At 37.5% G+C, this 23,900-nt stretch overlaps 1 pseudogene; it reads left to right on the forward strand.

Moving 5' to 3' along the window:
• Positions 1 to 18,607: 18,607 nt before the first annotated feature.
• On the forward strand, positions 18,608 to 21,765 carry LOC149099751 (uncharacterized; annotated as a pseudogene).
• The last annotated feature ends 2,135 nt before the right edge of the window (positions 21,766 to 23,900 follow it).

Genomic DNA, 23,900 nt, shown 5'->3' on the forward strand with positions numbered 1-23,900 from the left:
GAAATTTGAATTACCAAGAATTGAATCATGTTTGTTTGTATTCCTAGCATATTTAAGAAACATATCATGACATCAAATGAGTAGACAATAACTGCTGCGAATTTAAAAGTTGGTGTCCTACTCGATAATAATCTCTGCAGGGGCTAGGAGGATATATTGTTCTCCAGTTTTAATACATGGCTAGAAATTTCGGACATTTGAACCTGCGTGGGTGTCGGCAGTTTATTACCAAAAAATGAAGAAAAACACAAGGAAAGATGGCAGATCGAAGTCGTCGAACGTGTGGTAGGGTGGACTACAGACAGTTGAATTCAGTCTCTCTTGTGGTTCTGTACAATAGTGCACCTAGCGCAAATAGAAGAAAAAAAGGAAAGCTATACGAGGTGAAAAGGATAATCAGCAGAAGGAAGGTTCGTTGGGTGAGTATCTGTTTCCTGCAGTGAAGAATTTTAGTTGTACCACGTGTCTTGTCAGAACCCATTAAGCTTGTGAAGTCATAACAACTGCTGCCTTTCCCATCAGCATTTTTCTTTTCCCGTACATTAAAGGACACACCATGATTGCTAGTAGCAGCTTTGAGTGAATCCAAGTGTTTGGTTGTTCTCTGGCTAGGGGGCTTGTTTAAATTTTCCTTTTTGTCCCGGCTGAGGGCTTCTCTAATTAAGTTGTTAGTCAAAACATCTGTAGATACAAGTAAAATATAACTCGTAAGTAACCTCTCCAAGTTCCCAAGAGTTATTTTTGCCTCATCAAGAAGGCAAATATTTTCCTTCTATTCCCCTAACATTTCAAACAATGTCAGTAGGATGAGTTCATTATGTTGCATAAGAACAAAACAGACCAAAAGAGTTTGACAAAACAGACTACATGTACCTGTAACTCTCAGCATCAAAATGTAGCTCATCAAGTATAACATTTTGTAACGGAATTTCAAGCAAGGGCTGATGGGCACAGGAAAACTTCTGATTCTTCGCAGAGTCCTTCGTGGTTTGAAGAGTTCTCACAAGATGTTCTTGCCTGTAATAATCTCTGGCTTTAGACATGTCATGTCTATATTTTGAATACAAACAAAATAAATGCAAAAAATATTGAGTTTATTTCATAACCTAACAATTGAAGGGGTGAGTGGAATAAAGCCTTAAGTGACTTCTGATAAACTGTTGGATTCTCGTTCCAGTTTGTCTTGTATATGCTCATGTAACAAAGGGAGAATTTGGCTTCAGATCAGGAGTCACTTAGGGCCTTATTCCAAATAATGTTTCAAATAAGGCCCTAAGTGACTCCTGATCTAGCCAAATTCTCCCTTTGTTTCATGAGCATATACAATACAAACTGGAAGGAGAATCTAGCAGTTGATCAGAAGTCAGTTATTATTCATGCAGGCAGACTGCTGGAAGGTGAAGGATATTTACCTGTCTCTCTTGTGAATAGTACACCAAAGGCATGAATAATCTGAGGTTGCACCCTTCATACCTAGTATGAGTAGAAGAAACTGCAAAACAAACCAGGGTGATAAGGACAACAAAATCAAGTCTTTTTTGCCATTGTACTTGCTGGGATTTTGAAATGGTCCATACTTAATTAGTTATACACACATAAAATTTACATGCAGTATATACTTTACCTTATAGTCTCTACCCAGAAACATTTCAATTGGTATCTCCTTTTGATCAACTGTTACCTTGCCTTGCCTCACAATCTTGTTAATGGCATTAAACAGAATGATCTTTACATGAGGCCTTCAGAAGATCATAGCTTTCTTGACCCTTTATTACTGCAACTGTATTATTCCCTAATAAAGAGAAGTATTAAATAAATGAAAGAGATAAAAGGAACTTCACAGGGAACGATAAATTGCCACTCACTGCATGATGTGTTACCTTTTGATGACATGACATCATCATTATCCACAACTGAGTATGACATAATGACAAAGTTTGCAAGCCTGGACATTCTTGCGCCATGACCACTGATCTTAACGTTAAGTTTTGCATCTGGTTCATCTTGGATTTTCTGCAGATCATGATCATGATCACTCTTATTAACATGATCATTACCATCATTATTACTATTATAATTATAGTCATTAATTATTATTATTATTATCATTATTATTATTATTGTTATTATTATCATCATCATTACTGTTATTATTATTGTTATTGTTATTATTATTATTCTTATTATTATTATTATTATTCCAGGTGTACCAGTTTAATTACTGCAACTGGTTGAGAACACTAAACTGAATTACTTACCAGTTTCCTTATTGTGTTCTGAAGTTCACTCTCAAAGTCAAGTTGAGCTCATTCTGCTGTACCAGGGGTTCTTCGTATGTGGACCAGCTCATTTAGCTGGTTCTTGCTTTGCCTCACCAGGTAAGACCTAGGTAGACTCTCCCCTCCACACCCTAATGTGAGCTCACGATAAGCTGCTTCCCCTATGCAAAATTTGTCTGTTAAGTAAACAATCTCTTTAATTTTATCTTGGTCTTCTTTGGACAACTCTTTGAATGATTTAGCTCCTTGGCCTTGGTAATTGATGTTGTGAGTCTTACCACTGTGATCTAGAAATTCCAAAGAGCTTAACCTAAGGCCAAAAGTCTCTGCGAACCATAGAGCTCTTTCAGCCTTAGTTTTTAACTCTCCTAGTTTCCTCTGCTGTTGTTTTTCATGGACTTCAGTAAATTTCTTGCCTGTGTTTTCTAGTTTCTCAATTTTCTCCAATTTTTCTACATACTGAGACAAATGGGCATTCTCCTTGTTCACCAATTTTAAATCAGCCTACAGCTCCTCTATTCTCTCTTAAGTCTTCCCAAAGTTGATCCATTAGCTCATGTAGATCTTTTTCGAGTAGAAAATCTTCAGTTTTCTCTTGCAGTATTTTGTTTTGTTTCTTCTGTTCTTTCAACTCCTCCTTGACTTCAGAAATGCTTTGCACTTCCCCCTTACGTATGGCTATCTTTATGTTACATCGTTTTTGCTGGACTTTCCAACAAACTGGCTCTTCACTGTGGACGTGGGCCTCCTAAAGTGATTTTCAATTCTTTTGCAGTCTCTTCTTATCAATATCCCAAACCTTTCACCAATCGATGCATTTGCGATGTCAATGAACTTCACATCTGGAAACGCTTTTTGCTCCTTAAACTCGTACCAGCTTTTTAAACATTTGTTAGTTACGTTTACTGTTAGAAGAATCTGATCACTGTTGACACATTGCTTTGCTATATATTGTAAACTGTGATTTGAATCAATGTCGATGCAGTTGAAATACTGCTGCCCGTCATAATAACTCAGTACGTCAGACATTGAGAATTTGTAGTTTCTAAAGAAACTGTTTCTACGATTCTTTTAAATAACAGCGAAAAAAATTTACTTGCAGTGGTCCGAGAAATAGTAAACATGAAAATTAAATTCTCGCGCGCATTTCCTGCGAGATGCTTTTGCGCAGATGCTTGATACTGCTATACAAAACGATTGCAGGCTTAACTTTAAACTGCTGTACAAGAAAACTGCAGGCCAAGAAAGCCTGGCTCTTTCTGAAAATTTTGATACCAAACATGCAGGGTTTTCGGGCAAGAACAAGGCACAAAGACCGAGAATTATTCGCCTTCTTTGCAATGGAACGGAACAGGAACTGCATGACATGTCAGCCTTTCTTCTCAGGACTTATTTCATTGTGTACGGTTTTTAACAGCCAAAGTGAAAGGTAATTTCATAAGCCAAAGATAGGATTTTTTATTTTCCAGATAGGTCTTAAACTGTATGTTATGCATCGATTTTGGCAAATTATGTAGTGTCATTAGATTTTTTGTTATTTCCTGTACAATATGCAATCTTTGATTGTTTTGTCAGTGATATGCAAGAGTTTGCAAGGCTTTCACTGGATCTGAAGTTGCTAAACGATATCGTTCCGAGTGAAAGGTATGGAATTCATTTTTGTAAATTTTTTAACTAAAATAGCGCTGAAATGTCTCTGAATGATACTCAATTTTGGCAAACTGAAAAACAGCATTAGTTGTTGTTGTATTTTCCGTAAGTCAATCGCGTCTCACATAATGTTTTGTAATTTCACACACCATTTTTATCATCGATTGGGAAAAGCCGCTACTGCCATGCGGGCTCTAATGTCTGAAATTTTCAGCCATGACAACCTTCATTTGAGGGTTTATTTGGGATAAGTGAAAACTGGCGTCATGTCAGTCATACAATTTTCTTTCAGTCTTTGTGTGGGATTTCCCCACACTTTGTCAGGACCGGCGATATTTCTTTCTTTATTTATTTGTATACAAGAGCCAAGTGTTTGTCACGTGGTCTCTATTAGGAAGAGAGAGGACTCTGTAAATGAGTGTTTGTGTGTGGCGGCCATTACTCTTCTCAGCTGTTGTCATTTGGCGAATTTCCACTTGTTTTCTCAGTGCGATTAATTTACAAGGTAAGGAGAAGTCGTCTCCTAATGTTTTTTTGATTGTATTAAGTGAGTTGTGCCAGCTATATCGCAAGGAGTCATTGTACTCTTGTATATAGAAGCCAATATTTGTTTTCTTTAATTGATTTCTGCGGGTTGCACGATAAAGTCTCAAACTTAAAGAAACTGTTACTTTGCACTGTACTTGAACTTAAAACATAGTTTCCAGTGCTTTTTGACTCAATCAGAGGAAAATATGGGGATCTCCATTCAACTATTTCGTTGAATGGATAATATTTTGACCATTGGAAATAATCTATATGTTTCTATAAGATATTCTGCACAGGCAAATTATTATTTGCCGTTAACTGATGTTCCCTATCTTGTTTCACTGTACAACAAAGTGAATACATTACAATACAGTGAGTCATTAAACTGAAAGTTTGTTCATGACATCAAATAATGGCGTACACATCTCTCTTGTGTGAAGGTGAATTAATCAACATGACACGAGTGTGGGACAAAGAAAAATTCTGAGTCCCCAACATCTCTCTTGTATTTCAAAATTCTAGACTAAACTGCAACTGTTGTTTGTTAACTGGTGGCATCAATACATTTGCGAAGTTTAAAAATTCTGAACAAAGCTTTAAGATTTTTGACTCATTCAAAAGATTTTTATGGCATGCCCCATTCATTTGGGAAATGTACTTTGCTGAGCATTGAAGGCCTTGAAAACCTTGTATCATATTTGCAAATGTCTTGCTCAGAAGTAGGGGTTGTTCCTTTTGAAATCAAAGGTGTTTTAATCAGTGATTGTCAACCTAATTCGGAAAGTGTTCCAATGTAGTGTTGTTACAGTATAGACAAGTTTTAGAACTTAAAATTGTCCATTTCAACCTTGCGATGAAAAGAACGTCATTTCACTTACGTTGCTTCTTCAGTTAAACTAAATAAATTCTCTTTCACTGACCTTATTAGCAATAAGGAGGGGGTATCATAAGCTTGTTGAAGGATGGGTCGTACCTGATACATTTTAAAGCGAAATGTAAGTGCTAAAGATAAATATTACGTCCAGTGACCACAGCGCGGTTAAGTTTAATAACTCTCAACACTAAATAAATAATCTTAATTTGCACAGGAAGAAAGCTACTACAAAACCACGAACAAAATGTGATATTCGGGGACTTGCACAAATTGCATTTAAATCACAACCATCCTGAAATACTCCAGGATACAAAAAAAAACAATCAACAAACAAGCATATCAATGAAGTGAGCAAACAACCACATGCATGACTTCCATGTAATCTAAGATTTCGAACAAGTGTCACTTCGACGACAGAGAGATATGAGATTCAGCATGTCTGACGTAAACTTGAATTACAGCAAAAGTTTTAATTTTTGCAAATGGCTTTTGCAGTGCATTCTTCACATCATGACATTAGAATGATGCTCCCAAAACTAACATGAAATTATTCCGAATACGTTACCAACTCCTGAGAAGCTTTATATATTAGTGAGTACCTGTTTTGTGTTAGCACAAAAGCCATTTCACTTATCTGGCAAGCTTTCTTTTTGTTGATGTTGTTGCCCACATTCGCTTGCTCTGTAATTACATGTCTTTACTTCTTTGTTTCGTGCTGCCACATTGATCTAAATTGGATTATTCATGCCAGTCAAAACACTGGTGTTAGCCAATCTCTGGCTACAGATCAATGCAACTTTTGATCATCCACAAAACATTGTCTTTGTTCATTTGCTGGAAATTACCTCAGTACACAGAAGTGGATCATTTGAGTCACGGTTCAGTGCACCGTCGTGTAACTTACAATTTCAGTCACGCACCTTGCTTAGGACACGCCAAATTTAGCACTAGAGCTCTTTTCAAGTTTTTTTGTTTTTTTGGCTTTCTGGGCATCGAAAAGGATTGTGCCCTTTGAAGCAGGAACATGTCAAGACTCAGCCTCCAGGTTATTCAACAGTCTGCCAGATAAGATCAAGCTTGAGTCTAATGCTACAACATTTGCCAGGAGAGCTTACAAGTTTTTGAAAACTAAGGCCAGACTCAGATTAGATTGTTGTGAATCTACATAATTAATTAATTTTTTACATACTCGTGTTTTCCACAAGTCTTTAACTTTTAGTTAGCATATGATGAATGTAGGACTACTCTGTAGAAAAGTCATCATAAAACCATTATTATCATTATCATTATCATCATCATCATTATCATGATTAAAATCATGTTGCATTTGTTGGCCTTGAAATGGTGGTTTTGGTTGTCTATAGACTATAGAAACGGAAGTCACAGACTCTATTAGGAGGACCCCAAAGAGGTCAATGGCACAAAAATAAAGTTCACAGGAGTAGAATTTTACATAATGGGCTGCAAGATATTTGACTGCCAGCATGGGAACATACCCATCAACAGCCAACAAGTAAACAGCCTACCCATCAGCAGCCAGCAGGTAAACACCCTACCCATACCTTAAAGACACAACGACTTTATAAACCTTATTGAAAGCACAAAGGTTAAAACCCGCACATTCCCTGTATCGACGGACGTCACAGGTCTCTACACAAATACACCACAAAACGAGGGTATTGACACAGTATGCAAAGCATATGATAATCTTTGCAAAGACAGCCCTCCCGTACCGACACACTACCTCCAAGAAATGCTTAGACTAGTTCTAAAAGAAAATTCTTTCCAATTCAATGGAAAGCAATATCTTCAAATTCATGGGACAGCTATGGGAATGAAAATGGCTGTTTCCGTTGCCAACATATTCATGGTAAATCCTGAGCAAAACCATCTTTTAACCTACGGTTTGGAAACGCTACATTGACGACATCTTTTCATTGTGGGACATAAGTTAAACCAACATTGAAACTTTCATTGAACAAGCAAATTCACATCACCCAACTATCAAATTCACAGCTGATATCTCTGACACCGAGACTGTGTTCCTAGACACGGTTGTATACAAAGGGAACAGATTCAAGGAACAATCGATCTTTGATATAAAAACATTTTAAGCCAACGGAAACCTTTCAGTACACACATTTCACGTCTTGCCACCCACCAAGTGTTAAAAATGGATTCATGAAGGGCGACTGCTTAAGAATCCTCAGAACAAACTCCTTAAAAACTACCTTTGAAGAGAACATTTCAAACTTCAAGAAACACTTGCTAGAACGAGGCTACCCTCACAATCTAATAGACAAAATCCTATCAGGAATAAAATTCACAGGAAGAACTACAGTGCTTAAACAGAACAAAGAAAGGAAAGAAATCTTGCCTGTTGAAACACAATATCAACCATCAATATCCAATTTAAAAGAAGCTTTACTCAAAAAATGGCATCTCGTACAAAATCAACTGGTACTTTGCCAGATATTCAAACAACCACCTATCCTTCCATATAAGAAAGGGAAATCCTTAAAAGATCTGCTCGTTAGAGCCAAAATACAAAAGGTTGCAAAATATGTTTCATGTCCGTAGGGATTGTGCGGCCTGGGGTGCACTCAGCATCCTTGCTCCTTTATCATTGAAACAGAGAAGGGCACACTACAAGGTAACAGATCCACTCTTGTCAAAGCTGAGTTGCAGTCCCCTTCAAAGGTAGACAAGCAAACCACTTTCACCAGTTCTGCATGTGATCATACTGTTCAGGACACAGACGAAATGACTGGTCCATTTAAGCTCCTGTGTGCTACCACCAAAGCTCCAATGCAGCCTGTCCCCAGTCAAACGGCTTCATTACAAACACATTCAGGGAGAATTGTTAAGCCGCCTGATTGATTAAACCTCTAGACTAATATGTCTGACTCTACCAGTGCAGTTTAGGAGACAGTTATTACATTTATGCCCTTCAGAGATTGTGTTATGCACTATCAAGTCTTGTGAATATCTGGCAGTCAGACTTTAAGTAATGGTGTGTTTGGCATCAAATCCAGGTTTAAGGATGGAACAATGTTTGTAGACATGCAATTTCCTTTATCTTCATTAGTTCACTTGATTGTAGTAGGAAGGGAGGTGTATGGTTACACCCATATATGTACTTTTTATGCATCTTCTTTGCTTGCAATGCATGCTGGGACCTTGTCCTTTCCGGTCGCCATGTTGATTAAAGACATGTGTTGAATTGTCATGAGTTCACTCTACAGATTCTACAATGGCCTCTGAGAAACCCACTCCTAATATACGTACATGTTTTAGTGCAGTAAGCAAACGCTGCATGATATCTATGCTCAATGCATTTGCTGCACTTCATGAATTTGTCAAAAAAACAGAACATTGAGGCTTGCGACACACTACATCAAGGTTCTAATGGAAAGTCTTGAGGAGAGTGAGCAGGAACCAAGTCCCTGTAACTTTGACCCAGATTTATGTGGGGAAGGAAACACTGAGAGCATCGTAAGTTTAATCACAGGTCATTGATTAATTATGAACATTATGATTAATTGTGAAACTTTACATCTACTGTATTACCTACTACCTTTGTAATATTTGGTCTTTTTTATATTTCGACAGCCAGCAGATTCAGAACCAAAGCTGAGACAACAGAGTACAAAATGGCCCCAGCATATCTGGGAAAGAAAACTAAGGGAGTGTAAGCAAAGTTGTTTTACTCTTTTTGTACCATAAAAGTTATTGGAATTTAGTTACAAATACAGTGGAACCCTTGGGAGGCGCAGTGGCCTCATGGTTAGTGTGCTCGTCTCTGAATTGAGCGGTCCAGGTTTGAGCCCTGGCCGGGGACATTGCGTTGTGTTCTTGGGCAAGACACTTTACTCTCACAGTGCCTCTCTCCACCCAGGTGTATAAATGGGTACCGGCGAACTTAATGCTGGGGGTAACCCTGCGATGGACTAGCATCCCATCCAGGGGGGAGTAGAAATACTCCTAGTCACTTCATGCTACAGAAACCGGGATAAGCTCCGGCCTGATGGGCCACTTGGCTCGCATGCAGACTTTACCTACAGTCGAACCCTACCATATGCCCAACGGAAGTCTAGTCATTTTCTTATCTTTCAACCTTGCTAATCCAACAACCCTGTCATTATGACTGAATACTTTAATAGTGGCAATTACAAGGCAACAAGGAGAAAAATCATACTAAAATACCAGTATAAAATAGAGGGTCTGTCGCATGGTGAAGGCATTTGGCCTTTCCTCTGAATGATACAGAGTCTGCCATCAGGCATGGTAAAGAGAAGAACATCCAATTGCACACGCAACATTACCATAGTTTTCTTGGTATATGATGGCCATGTTGTTATCTTTGTTGATTCAAGTAGATGTTAGCTCAAATCAAGTTAATTTTGATAAGTGATATTTAGCTTGCCTCTTTGATGTACAGGCAAACAACAAAACATTATCTGTAAAAGTTTCACCCAAGTTAGATCATGAGGAGGAGGATCCACTGCCATACACATCTGGGCTGGAAGTGTAGGTGTGCAACTGCAATTGCTCGGGAAATGTGATTGTTGATGCATCCACCTGTCAGTCTAGCACTGATTCAATTGTTTTTTTATTGTATTTCCAAGTTGGGAAATCTCCAGTCAGAGTAAGTTGGAACTTGTTGAGATAGTCATATAACTGTGGGCAAAATGCCAAGATGTGGTTTAATGCCTGCCTGTAGTGATGCTTGCTATGTAGTGGCTGCTGAAAGACATCTATAAGCAGTGTTATATCAAGGGTGGCTAACTCATCTCTTTCAGCATCCCAGCATATACGTTATATATTAAAATTCAACAAGAGTTTGTACTGGCTTTGAATCCTTTACAGTTTTTGAACTTGAATTATCTATAGAAATTTTATAAAGACTCGTCAAAGTGGTGTAGAAAAATTCAAAAATAGTTATCAATCCAGAGTTCATTAAATTAAAGCATTTATTACTGATTCAAAGAAAGTTCAGATTCAAGGTCCTGGGACACACAAATTTAAAAATGTGTTACATTGCAGCAACGCAAACCATTTGATGACTTTATGTCTTGCTGAATTCTTAAAGTACACTGCATTTTATAGATTACCTTAGTTCCTTAAAACTTTACTCAACATTTGACCAGTTGAACTCTTTGAATTGCTGAGGGAGATGTTGAAGGAAGCTTTGGTGGTAATACTTTCCACTTTGAACAGATACAAAACCAAGGAGGTGCTGAATGTCAATACCCCCTCGACAAGGCCAGATTGAGCCATCCTCCATGGTCACTTGAACATTGCTGTGATTCTTAGTGATATCATCTCCCAAATCAACTGCTGCCATTTTGTCATGTACATCCACAACTGCAGTGCACATATGCCAAGTGGTACTCATTACAGAACTTGTGGGATGGTGCTTGGCATGTGTGAAATGAATGTCGTCCTCTATGAAGAGCATGAACTTTCTATTCTGGAAATTGTAGGTGAAACATTGTACATTTCTTCTCTCAGAGTATACAGTAACAGTGAAACTTCTATCATAACTTGTATTGGTATTACCTTGTTATAATGCAAAGTGGACTCATCTACTGTCTACAATCATTGATTGAACAATAAAATTATGCTATGATCCATCACACATTGTTCTGTTTTCTAAATTGGGTACAAAGTGGAAATACAAAAAAATTGCTGCTTAGATTAACGTCATTCAATTTAATTCAAGTTAATAACCTCACTTTTATAGCTTCCTTTATTTGCTTTTGTACTTCTGTCTTGTTAGCTTCTGCCAAGGTCTTTTCATAGTTAAGTATTGTCTGTGGGAAGCAGCTGAACCCAAGAACCATTCCAGACATCAAGGAGCTGTAACTGGCTCCTTTCATTTTCAGATTTAAACCATTTGCCTTCTGGATCAGACAGTTTTTCTACCACACACGAAAAAAAAAATGTTTTGCAAGTTCGTTTAGCATAACAGTCTTCCTCCACTGAAACATCTGTGATAAAATACTAAGTAACCATTTTGTCTGAACTAGTGTAGACATTTTGCAACTGATGCTTTCAATTTTACTCTTCATTAAGGCGAGGGATTGAACTTTTATCAGTGCAAGGATGAATTAAAACAGGAAAAGGTGACAACAGCATTGGAGTTTTCCATAGGAACAAAAAGCACATAATTTTATATACATGACTTGTACCTGATTGCAAAAGAAATTGAGATTGTGTAATATTGATGCAACTCTTTTTTTTTTTTTTGCATTTCCAGGTGCTTTTCAGAAGGTGTCTCCTTTTCGTCATTTACAATGCTTTTGTAGAGTTGTCCAAATAGTCCAGGAGCATGCTGATCATAGAAAGCTTCCATTTCAGCTGGATCATAGAGTTGTTTACCACCCTGTGAATAGTGCTTAGTCAGGACTCTATGAAACTGGTGAACATGTTTGCTGAATGCTGGTTCTCTTACAAATGTTCAGAGCATTTTAATGTATATTAAACTGTATCAATCGAGTACAATGTTATCTTGATACCTTCATTAAAAATGGGTTAGCACTTCAGCCCTGTTTTTGTTTATTGGCACATTTGTTTATTGTTTATTGCATGCTCAAATATAGTTAAAATCTGTTATGAGCCCAGAGTGATGCTTCACTCAAAACAGGAAGGTAAGGTTTACATCCCATGTTTAAACTGCAGCTTTTATTGGATTCCGCAAAAAGTGACTTGTTTGTGTGTTTTCTATTTAACTAAGAGATTAGTTTCACATGTTCTGTCACACGATCGGAATGGATGGAGTCAAGAATCTGGACTCTGGTGATGCACAACTTGCCAGTTGAAACGAGGTGTTAGTTATCTTGTGTTTTCTCCAGTAGCTTTGCGTTGACTTGTTGAAGCTCCTGAACTCTGCTTTCATGTTGTAATCTGGCTACATTTAAGTTAGCATTCTGCTTCATGATATCTGTATGTGGTATTAAAAAGGTCTAATGTAATTATTTTGAGGCTCTCATTCTCTTCCTTGAGCTTCTGAATTTGTTGAAATTCACTCTGCTCATGTTGTTTTTCTGGAGGGCATTTTTCACATGCATCTTCTTTGTTGACTGAGGCTCCTCGCTCTCAAGTTAAGTGTACAATTCAAATCCTACTAAAGCTCAAGTAAATTAAGGCACGGGCCTTATTAAAAAATGCATTTTTACCATAAATTTGCACTGTTTAAAGAGATTGCAATGGAATCGAATGAAATTTGGACAGATCAGTCTAATAACTGTTACATGTCTGGTGTTCAAATATCATGTGACCTTGTCATGTCACTATGGATTAAGGGCTGTGAATAACAAGGAAAAAATAGGTGATTTTACTTGGGAAATGGGAACACTTTTTTTCCATTCCTTAAAAAACTAATTGCACATTTGAAAAGTAGCATAGTTGAACTGTTAATCTGCACTTGGCAATCCATGAAAATGGTCTGTTCTATTCGAGCAGTTTCTAGGTAAAATACAACATTATTGAAAGCGGTCAAAAGTCCCTCAATTGAATTTCAATTATTGCAACTTTGCCATATTTCCAACCATAGAAATGAAGAAGATAACTTCTTTGGCAAGTTCTTGGCATCTGAAACTGGCTGTGGTAGATCTAAAGTGTTCCCATGTAGCAAGTTCCAAGTATCTTCCCACGAAACAGTTGTCCACCATTTTGAATTTTTTAGACCGACCGGGCAGTTGTTTGAGCAGTAAGGTTTGGAAACCAACTATTCTGTTGCCAACGAGATGAACTGACCAATAGAATAAATGAATTAATGAAAGGCTTGGCTCCAATGAAAAAAATGGCGGACAAAGAATCAAACTTTTTGGTGATCGATACACTTTTCACGAAAGTTTCAAAGGATTTTTGATCGTTATTTTGACAAAAAAAGATACACTGGAAAGAATTACCTCTGCTAAGAACAGAATCTAGTCAAAAAGAGACATTTTCATTCTCTTAGATGTTAAAAGGTGAGGAATAAATGCCTTATCGATGAAAATAATTTTGTTTTCATTGTGTTTGCTTTTAGACAAAATCGCCTTCCGAACCATATTGCAAGTTTTAGTCATAATTTATGCCGGTTTGTGATAGGCACCTTGTTTTGGCGCTAAAATAAAAATAAATTAAAACCAGTTCTTATGCTAATACTTCAAACAACGGCTCGTCTGCTGCATAATTGTATGCGCTTTGTAGAGAGATTGTAATTTTCTGAGGGTTTGCAAGAGGTTAATATTTCCAGTTGAGAGTAAGCTCCAGGAATATTAATCAGTTCAGTGTTTACGTGAGCACGCATTAACTCAAACAGCACTTGACACAAAAACAAGTCCACGATTCGGCGCCAAAAAATTGCCTACTACTTCGGATGTGGTTTTGCTTGAATTGCAGCTAAATTAAGTTATCTGAATGCCAACAGCAAGGTTGAGTATGATCAGAAAAAGAGATGGAAATGGTACTCGGAGATTTTTCAAGAACACAAAATCGCTTTGAAGCAGACAAATATTTGTTTAATAAGCGGTCCAAGAGTCTTGTACTTCATTTTAAAAAATGGAAGACAGCCAAGCGAGGAAAATATACAGAGCACTTCAGTCCAAACAACTGGCAAAAGCTCACAGAACATGAAAAAAGGCATGCTGTTCACAATGCAAGGCCTGTGATGTTCATCATTTCTCCTTCCAATCTTTACTTCCCCTGTGGGGTAATAAATCAAACTCTGTTACAAATCAAGATATTTACAAAAAAGTCCACAGTTGAGTCCTTAAAGAATCATCTGCTGGAAACGTAAAGGTCACAAAAAGGCTCTTAAAGCTGCCACGAAGGAAGTGTATGAAAAAATTAATACTTCATTCAAAAAGACATTTGGGGTAACTTTTGCTATTGCACAAACCAGTGTTCCTGAGCTAAATGTCCAAGTGAAAAAGTCCCATGCTGACTTGAAACGAGAAAAGAGAAATAAATCCAGAGCTGACAAGAAACATATCCAGGAGCAATGGGCAACGATGGACTGTGACACCATGCTTGCCACTAGGCAGACGTACAGCCAACGGCAGCAACAGCAGTTGTTACTTTCCTTTGAAACCAGAGAAGATGCTGGAAACAGAGCAAACAAAAGAGCACTTCTGGAAGAACAAGGCCAGCATAAGAAGAAAAGGCACTCCCCAAAGCCAGGTAGTCTTGATTTTGACAAGGATGGGCTCCTAGAAGAAGTAAATGCAATGAAAGATGGAGAAAGCATATGCAAGTTACTTCAGATACAGTATTCCCTCAAATAATGTGGCCATCTTTCAAATGTCACATAATTATTCCTCAGATCATGTGTACTTAAGGCATCCATGGTCGAGTGTCTATCTGTAACCTCCAATGACCCTGGATCAACAATCCATTGACACTCTATCAACACTCTATCAACACCTTGGTTGACACACAATCATCACTCCATCAACATCTCAGTCAACAGTCGGTTGACCATCGACTAATTTTTGACCGATGCAAGTGAGTCTGTCAATTAACACTCAACTGTCTGTCGACCAACTGTTGATCAAGTGTCGATTGACTGTCGACCAAGTATCGATCTGGATGTTGATCAGGTATTGATTGAAATGTCGATTGAGGGTAATGATCAACAATCAAACGCAGATGCCTTTAGTACACATGATTCTATTCTTCTTAAATAACGATTCCCTAACCCCTCAACATAAATTCTCCACAAATAAATAAATGAATTCATACAATAATGAAATTAACACATAGATTAGCTTCTGAATGTGTACCATTCTTAGAAAACATGAACTTACTGCTTCCATGTTATTGTTTTCTAAAAGCAAAAGTTCTGGAAAAAATAGTCATTTGCAGCCCTAATGTGGATTAAAATTTCCTTTTATAGATCAATTTCTCTAGCCTTGCTCGTAAATATGGCCTCATTGAAAAAACAAAACTGGAAATATGGTTGTCAAAGAGTTTCTTAAAGATAAAGGAGTGCAGTTATCCAGATTTGATAACTTCAGAAACGGAAAGCCAGCTGCCGGACGAGGATTAAGACGATTGCAGGGTGGAGAGATTACAGTCCCAAACCAACAGATGAACAAAGAGATCAGGGAAACCTTAATGGTAAGTTGGGCAATAAACTCAAACAAAAGGAACTATTCAAACAGCTGATATAGTTGTAGAAGGGAGAGGTCTTGGTGTTCAAAATGGCGTTGGGATGTTGCCATTTAAACTTGACACTGCTCTCAAAATGTACAGGTCAACCAAACATACAGTGTATGTACAAATGAAATAAAATGTAATGAAATAAAACTTATAATAATTAATATATACATTGGTTCTTCCTTGTGTGTAGATAGCCATATGATTATTAGTATTAACCATGGCATGAATTTCAACCAGTATGCTGGAAACTATGCTACATCTATTGATTGATATGTGCTACATTTAATTTTTCTAGAGCAAAATTGATAGTGGCGAGTACATTCTTGGTGAAATGATTGTACCCCAAACATTCAAGAAAGTGACATTGACAAAAGAGGGGACAATTAAGACAGAAACATTTACAGTATCTGGCTGGAAGATTCCTCTTCTTGATATCAGAAAGAGTATGCTGAAACAACATGAGTCAATGGGTTTGATGCGAATTCGAAGTGACAGTAGCTGACTTGATGACAGAAGGTGAAATTAGTTCCAGGCTCAAGCAGTTGGGCAAGGACAAAGGAGAAGAAAGCATTTCAAAGAGGAAAGAAAAGCTGAACAAAATAGAACTCAAAAGGCCCCTTACGGTCTGGCGTGACAACTCCACTCTTGTAAATCATGGCCACCTTTTATTGACGGTCAATGCAGTATACGATGAGGCACTGTACTACACAAACAACGAAATGAAGGACAGGGGTCAGGAGAACATTGATGTGCAATCTCTAGTTGAAAGACTTCATGTGTGCACATTGGGAGGTGTGGGTCATCTGAGGTCGAGCAGCTTGCATGTATCAACACCAGAAAGGCTTGTCTGCAAACCCCAGATGTAACAGTAACCACCTTGAATGGCATACAGATCACTGATGTGATGAGGCTTTTCCATGGTGATGGCCCACAACAAGAATTTGAGGCTGGAGAACAGAAAGGTGGAAATGCTGGATGTGCCAGTTGCAGTGGTGATGCCAGACTGTACAAAAATCTTGCAGTTTCTCTCAGCAGACCACACTTGAGCCTCCCAGAATGCCTAAAGAAAGTTCTGCAAGGACATGTTGGCCGACAAAAGAGAAATGGTGGCATAAAACCCTTTAAAGACCTTCGTGTAGAAGAGCTGAGGAGGGAGTGTGCTGCTCATGGGCTACCATGTGACGGTCAGAAGAAAGATCTGCAACAAATTCTGAAGGAGGAGCTTGGTGGGATACAAGTGCCTGCCATGATGTTCTTTGACCAAGCAAAGAAAATGGCACACCTTGGTTTGGGTGGGAATAATACCTATTATTATGTACCAGATTACTATTCAATTTTATGTGTGTACATGTGCATACAGACATACATGCCTCACGCAATAAAATACCCAAGGTTCTGGTCAAAACTGAGAACAAACCTATGTGAAGAAGTGACAGACAGAAAAGTCTGCATTTCGAAGAAGGTGGTAAAAACTGAAACTAGCAGTTATAGTAAGCAAAAACCAGATAGGGCAGCCACGCATAATCTTATCCATATATTTTAAACAGGAAATTATGAAGTCCTAACAACAGAGCCCCTCCATGACATTAAAGAACATATAGCCAATGTCCTGACCAAGTTGCCTTCTAACCTTGAAAAAGAAGAAAATGGATTTGACGAGATCCTAGAATGTACGTTAGGTAGAAAGGAGAAACTCAGAGGTTGTGATTACAGACTTGCAGCTGTTATAGTTGCTCAGTATTTAAGAGGTAAGAACTGTGTGCACACACATGAAATAATTAATTTTACTTTCTTAATATAAATTAACATATGACTGCATGTTTTACACAATGTTCCTTATTAAGTATGAAACAACTGTTGACTGAATTTAATGGTGTCTACACGTACATTAATAGTAAGTTAGAGTGTGATAATGATACTGTACTAAAAATCATATAATAAAGTATTTCAGTCTTGCAATGCTGTTAAGCTATTTAAAATGCACTGATGTGAACCTGCATCTATTTTGTAGGAGAAGTGAGACCCAAGATTCAGACTTTACTGGATTCCCTGACAGAGCTGAGTAAACTTCTCTACTTGCCAGCTAATTCCCGCTGTCGAAAATTAGTTTATTCGAACAACATGCGATGATAAAATTGTTTTAGTCGGTGCCTTTTACTGGTACGTAACCTCAGAAATAAGCGTACCTTTCTCCCATAAGTCTCTGTAAATGGTGGTTACCTTCATATTTTCTTAAGCTCTTGATGCAAAGATCGTCGTACCGACACATTTCCCCAGCATTGCATTCGAAAGATAAGATGAAAAGCTCGCCAATTAAGATATCTTCTCCCATATAAACAGCAGCTAAGGCAGTGCCATTTCAAGATAAAAAGTGCTATTTTCTGTAAATGTCATCAACGAAGTGAGAGCCATTACACTGAGGCAAGAATGGCCGTTGCTCCTGTCTGTTTTCGTTCTCTTCGACAGCCATTTTGTTTTTCCTCGTTTCCTTGGTCAGTGGTGTTCCCTCTTGCAATAGGAAAGCTGCTGAACATGAGAACCGGCAGGATTTAGAAAAAAGCGGGAAGATTGCGGGAAAATCTTGGGAAAATAAAATATTTATAAATGCCATGTCTGAACTACCACCAAATAAATCATTTCAACCTTGGAAAATCGATATTGTAGATAAATCTTTGCAATATGCAAGAAACATAGCAACAAGAAAGGTAGCCTTAACAATTTCTTTGGCATATTCAACCATTAAAGAGTGGTATTATCTTGTGAGGGAGCAAGAAAAGTTTCAAGCAGCGGGTCAAGATGCTAATTCCTCTCATCAAGAAGGTGAGTAATTTTGTCCTGATATTTACAACCTTGTAAACTTTTTGGTATATTTTCTTAACCTTCTCTGGTGATTCCTTGATAAGAAGGTAGGGGTGGTAGAGAGTGACAGGGGAAGGGAATATCCATAAGATGAAAGATACAAAGTAACATAACATAAAAATATATATATATAATCATCACCAACATTTCAGCTGCATAAAATGTACTTCACGAGACCTTAACATGACCCTGATGAAGGCCAGTCTATCCAGCTAAAAAAAGGTGATGTGAGAGCAAAATACATCATTTTTGTCCTCATTATTTTGTGATCTACCATACACTTTATTATCAACAGGATCTCCTTTTTTCAGTGGATACTTTTTTTGTGGGTTCAAATCTCACTCACCTTTAATTTTCTTTTAAATATATATTCAGTAAATATGATTATTTACAGTGTATAAAGCCAGGATTCTCTTCTATACTGTCCATTGATTGATTGATTTATGCCTGAGAGTATGTTTGTTTTTATTGATTATTTTTTTAAATTTTCTTTTAGAAACTACAAACAACTCTGAGAATATCAACTTCCTCTGGAACTATAGAGGCCTCCAGGGAATTCTATATACCAAAAGCAATGGGAAGGCCAAGTTTTACTATGTCAATGATGGAAGAAAGCTAATGTTTCCAGATTTAATTGATATGTGTACACCAGCACATGCATTTGTAATCAAAGATGACATGGGTACACGCCAAAATGTCCATGAGCAGTTTGCAAAAAGAGCAGCAAATGTTCTATCACTGTATCGCACAAATAAAGGTAAGAGAAACTGGGAGCAATTGGATGAGAAAACATTGAAATTTCATTTACATGAAGACCAATTAGCTTCTTTTCAAGAGGTTGAAGATGAGGTAGTTTCTCTACAAAATAATCTACAAGAATGGAAAGCAGCACATGCAAACCTGGAGGCAGAAAAAAAAACCTTTTTGATGAAATGAAGGACACTATCAACAGAATGGGTAAGGAACTATGTCAACTTCAAAATACCAACAATCAACTTCAAGAGTATATCAAATGCCTTGAGAAAGATGAAGGGTTTTCCTACAATGGAAAAAAAATTCCTGAGACTAAGAACAGACAGCGCACATTGAAGGCTTTCCTGACTAGAGCTGAAACAGCTTTGTGGTTTTCACAAGCATTTGGCCTTCATGTTGAATCACTTAGAGTTAAAGAGGCAGACACGGAAAACATACGAAGTAAATGTTGAAACCAAAGCACAAAAATCAGGCGAATGTTCAAATCCTGTTACTAACATAAACGATTCCGACATGGAAAAAGTTGAACAAATTCTTTATCTTCTTGATAAATTCTGTGTCAGTGATGAATTTTACCACGAATTTAGCATGATTGAAAATGGTCTTCCAAGATCTTATCTGATTAAACAATGCAGAAATGATCTGGACAAACTTTGTCATGTGACACCTATTCCTGGAACAAATGAAGGTGCACAAGTATCATTTGAATCACTTCTCTTGCAGCAAATTTCAGCTTTTAAAAAGGAAAATCCAGAGTTTGATTTTGGCAATGAAACACTAAAAATAAAAATCAGTGGGGATGGAGCTAAAATGACACAGAAATCTAATTACATTCTTCTCTCTTGTGCACTACTCCAGAAACAAGACGAAGTTATGTCTGCCAAAGGAAATCATACCATTGCAGTAGTCAATGGTAGTGAAAAGTATGAAACACTACAGGTATCTTTCAAGACTACATTTTCAGAAATAAATTCTCTGATTGACAAAGGCACTATTAGTGTTGATGGTCAAGAAGTTAAGCTTGAGTTTTTCCTAGGAGGGGACTATAAATTTCTACTGACAGTCATGGGACTTAAGGGGGCTACATCTTTATATGCCTGCCTATGGTGTAAAATCCATAAAGACAAAAGGTGGGAAACAGACAAGCATTTCCATCACTTTAATTCACCACCAATGATGAGAACACTATTGAAAATTAAGGAGCTGGTGAAGAAAGGAAAAGGTGATTACTGCTGTGTGAAGGAACCACTTTTGAACATAGACCTTGACCATGTCATTGTAGATGAGTTACACCTGCTAGTATGTGTAATGGATGTGATGCTAGACAACATTATCACTGAAGTCATTGACTGGGATAAGATTGAAGATTTCGAAAAATCATCCAAAGAGCCTCAAGGCATCCATTTGAAAAAGCTCGTGAGTGAGATCAGATCCTATGGTGTGGGTTTTGATGTTTGGGAACTCCGAAATCCAGCTGACAATAAAGGCACTGGAAAGTATGAATTTACAAGTCTGTTTGGAAACGACAAGAAGAAAATTCTCTCCTTGCTACCAGAAAATCTCTGTAAAGTGCTGCAGCCAAATACCTGCACTGAAATATCCAAGGTGTGGAGTGATTTCAGAAGTTTGTATGAAGACATAAATTCCTGGTCCTCAGACAAATCTGTTGACACTTTTTGGCACAAGGCACAAAACTGGTTGGAGACCTTTATTTCTCTCAGAGGAAAGAGAATTGGCTATGAAAGAAAGAGAATTACTCCATATATGCATGTACTTTTTGCTCATGTCCCTTATTTCCTCCATACACATAAATCTCTAAAAGTATTCACTGGTCAAGGAGTTGAGAAAAACAATGACTCAGCAAGGAATGTAGTGCTTCGAAAATCAAACCACTTTGACTCAGTTGGAGATATTCTTAGACTTGAAAACAGACAATGGCTTCTAAGAGAAAGAGAAAGAGCAAGCAGAAAGTACACAAAACACAATTCTCAATACTGGGAGCAAGAAATCAGTGTCAAGCGTGTGGGTAAAAAGAGACAACCTGAAGCAAACATACCCAACATGGAAAGCAACAACTCACCAGACACATCTACATCACAAGTTCAGAATGAACAACCCCAAGCAAGAAATGGCACAGATCATGAAAGGCCGGGAAATAAAAGAAAAAGGCATATAGACGATGGGGGAAAAGGAAACAGAAAAGGGAAAGGAAAGGGTAAACAAACAAAACAGAAAAAAAAAAGAGTCTAGCCTGAGCAGCTACAAAGCATGCACATAAACAGAGGAATCTTCAAAATATAAACAAATATAAACAACAATTTCAAAGCCTTTATGTAACTTTCTGACTTGACATAACAACATAATTTCTTAGAAGCAGGGTTATTAATGCGCTTAATAAGCAGGGTATTAGCTTGTACCTAAACCCATCTAAAAGCATGCATTCACATTCTCAGTTTCAATCACAATACTGCAATTGAGCGCTTGTTAAAACTTAAACTTACTTTTTCGAGATGGTATCTGGGCTTAGGTACAAGCTTCCCCTCCACAAGTTTATGTGTCTGTGGTCCCAAGCTCACAAAAGGTTTTGCTCTAATTGGAAATATGACTTGTGTGCCATCTCCAAGGTTGTCTATGTAAGAGTCCCAGTCGGGACATTCTTTTAAAAAAGAACAGCGGTTAAAGTCAGTCTTCTCTAACAAAGTACAACCAGATTTTGTGCTGGGTCTTCCTCGTCCTCTAAAAATATAATTAAAGACATCATGTCTAATTTCTACTACAGTTGCAAATTAATAATTTCTTTGTTGAACTGAATCATAACTCTTAACAGTGTTTCTGAGACAATTCAACCTTTTGGAGGAAACATAGATTGCATCATGTAAACACTTAATGTACTGTCTTGCTTAATGCCAACTCCATGATTCAGAAGTTAAATAAATCTGCTTTTTTCATAGTGTACCTGTCCCATTAAAGGTGTTGTGAAAAGAGGTGTGGTTGTAGACACAGTTGCAATGTGGGTACCATCACTAATGCCTAATTACCAGGTGTTTGATTAAAAGGCATGGGAAATTAGAAGCCCACGCCATGCAAACCTCGGCTTTGAGGGAAACAGAAGGCTATATAGCATCCAAGAACAATAGAAGGGGTGTGTGAAGGCCCCTTCATGAAGTAACAAAGGACATAAAATTAAACCAAATTAATTCATTAATGAAAGTGACCTCATCATTAAGGCATTTAAAAACACCTCATAATTTTCAGTTTGTTTAAAGACCTAGATGCTGTCCTGATACCTTCAGACACGTTTTTATGGTAATGAAGCATGTAAAGGACATTTTGTTAATTGAACTTAGATAGAAATGGAAGGACTACGTTGCTATAAGTGCCTCCTTTGCCCGAGCTCTTTCTTGAACTATAAGCATTTGCATCATCATGTGTCTTATGGGCATCACAGTCCAAGAAAAACTGCATACTATGGGGCGTGCAATAAGACGTTCAAGTCATTGCCATCCCTAATCGTACATACTCTGTACTACTGCGAGCCAAGACCTGAGTGTCTCACGTATTTGATTGATGAGCTGTTCTGAAAGATACACTGAGTTTAGATTTCATTTATATTAACTTTTATGTTGGTGCCAGTGTTAAAATATTTTACTCTTTTAAATTTTCCAGGAATAACCCTAAAGGCAGTCAGGCCTGATTTGATAATCCCAATGATAATGATTAATTGCATTACAGTGACTCATTTTCCAGTTATGGGGGATGTTAAACTATGAATGCTATGAGGGATCTAATCCCAATGAAGCCCCTTTTAACGATAAATAAACATCAGCAACTCTCTGAGCTTGTCCTGGAGTAATATGAAATATATCTTATGATCGATATTCGCAGCTTGAAACATGTCTAAATAATGGATCTCCTGCTTTTCATAAATTTTGGATACGGGCGCTTCTTTGCAGGAAAATATAATAAAGCGTACAAGGCAACGGCAGCATAATAGTCCCAGTGGAGTTTAATATCAAATTGGCTTTTTACATTTTGCTCAGCCATTTTGTGCTCCCAGAGGTTGAATTTGTCTTTGTATGTAAAACAGGTACAGGGAACTAAATCAGAAAAATTTACAAAAGAAAGGAATGATCTTGTAAACTAAACAATAACAAACTGAGTGAGAATCAGTCAAACAAACTTTAATGACCATCAATTCCATAAGTTTAGCAGTGCAGATGGCAATTCTACAAGAAAAAAAGAAAGAAAATAATGAAAAATAATTTACAAGTGTTTAAATGAAATATTTGTTTACAAATAAAATTTTTATGTCCTTACCTGAAAAGGATTGTTAATAAATTAATTAATAACTTTTACTCATGTATGGGTAATAATCAATTCAGGACAGGGTGAGTGGTCAGGGGCAATTTTTTGTACCCCTAGTAGAGCACATTGCTGATCATGTCGGGATGTAGAGTTATGTGTCATTCTTCATTGTGAAAGAACATGGAAAATTTGCTTTGAGCAAGGTAATAATTTTTCTTGTCTTTTCTTTGCTATAATGTCTTCCAATTTGCCCCAGGTTCTGGTTTGGGGTCACGTTCTAAAGGCTTCATGCTGATTTAGAGTGGGGTTTAAAGCTACAGCCTTGCAGCGATTTTGATCTGAAAAGCTGTGCACATGTTAGCTTGTTTGGTCATGGCACCCGTACTGTCCTTAAGCTTTGGTCTTACAATCTTCATGTTGTTTCTTGCTCACCCCCGCATATAGTTATCCTAGAAATTGGTACCAATGACCTTTCTACTGAGGAGCCCTCGCTTGTAGCA

Source organism: Orbicella faveolata, unplaced genomic scaffold (genome assembly GCF_042242905.1).
Source record: "Orbicella faveolata isolate gen_17 unplaced genomic scaffold, um_ofav_v1 contig_46, whole genome shotgun sequence".
Lineage (NCBI taxonomy): Eukaryota > Metazoa > Cnidaria > Anthozoa > Scleractinia > Merulinidae > Orbicella > Orbicella faveolata.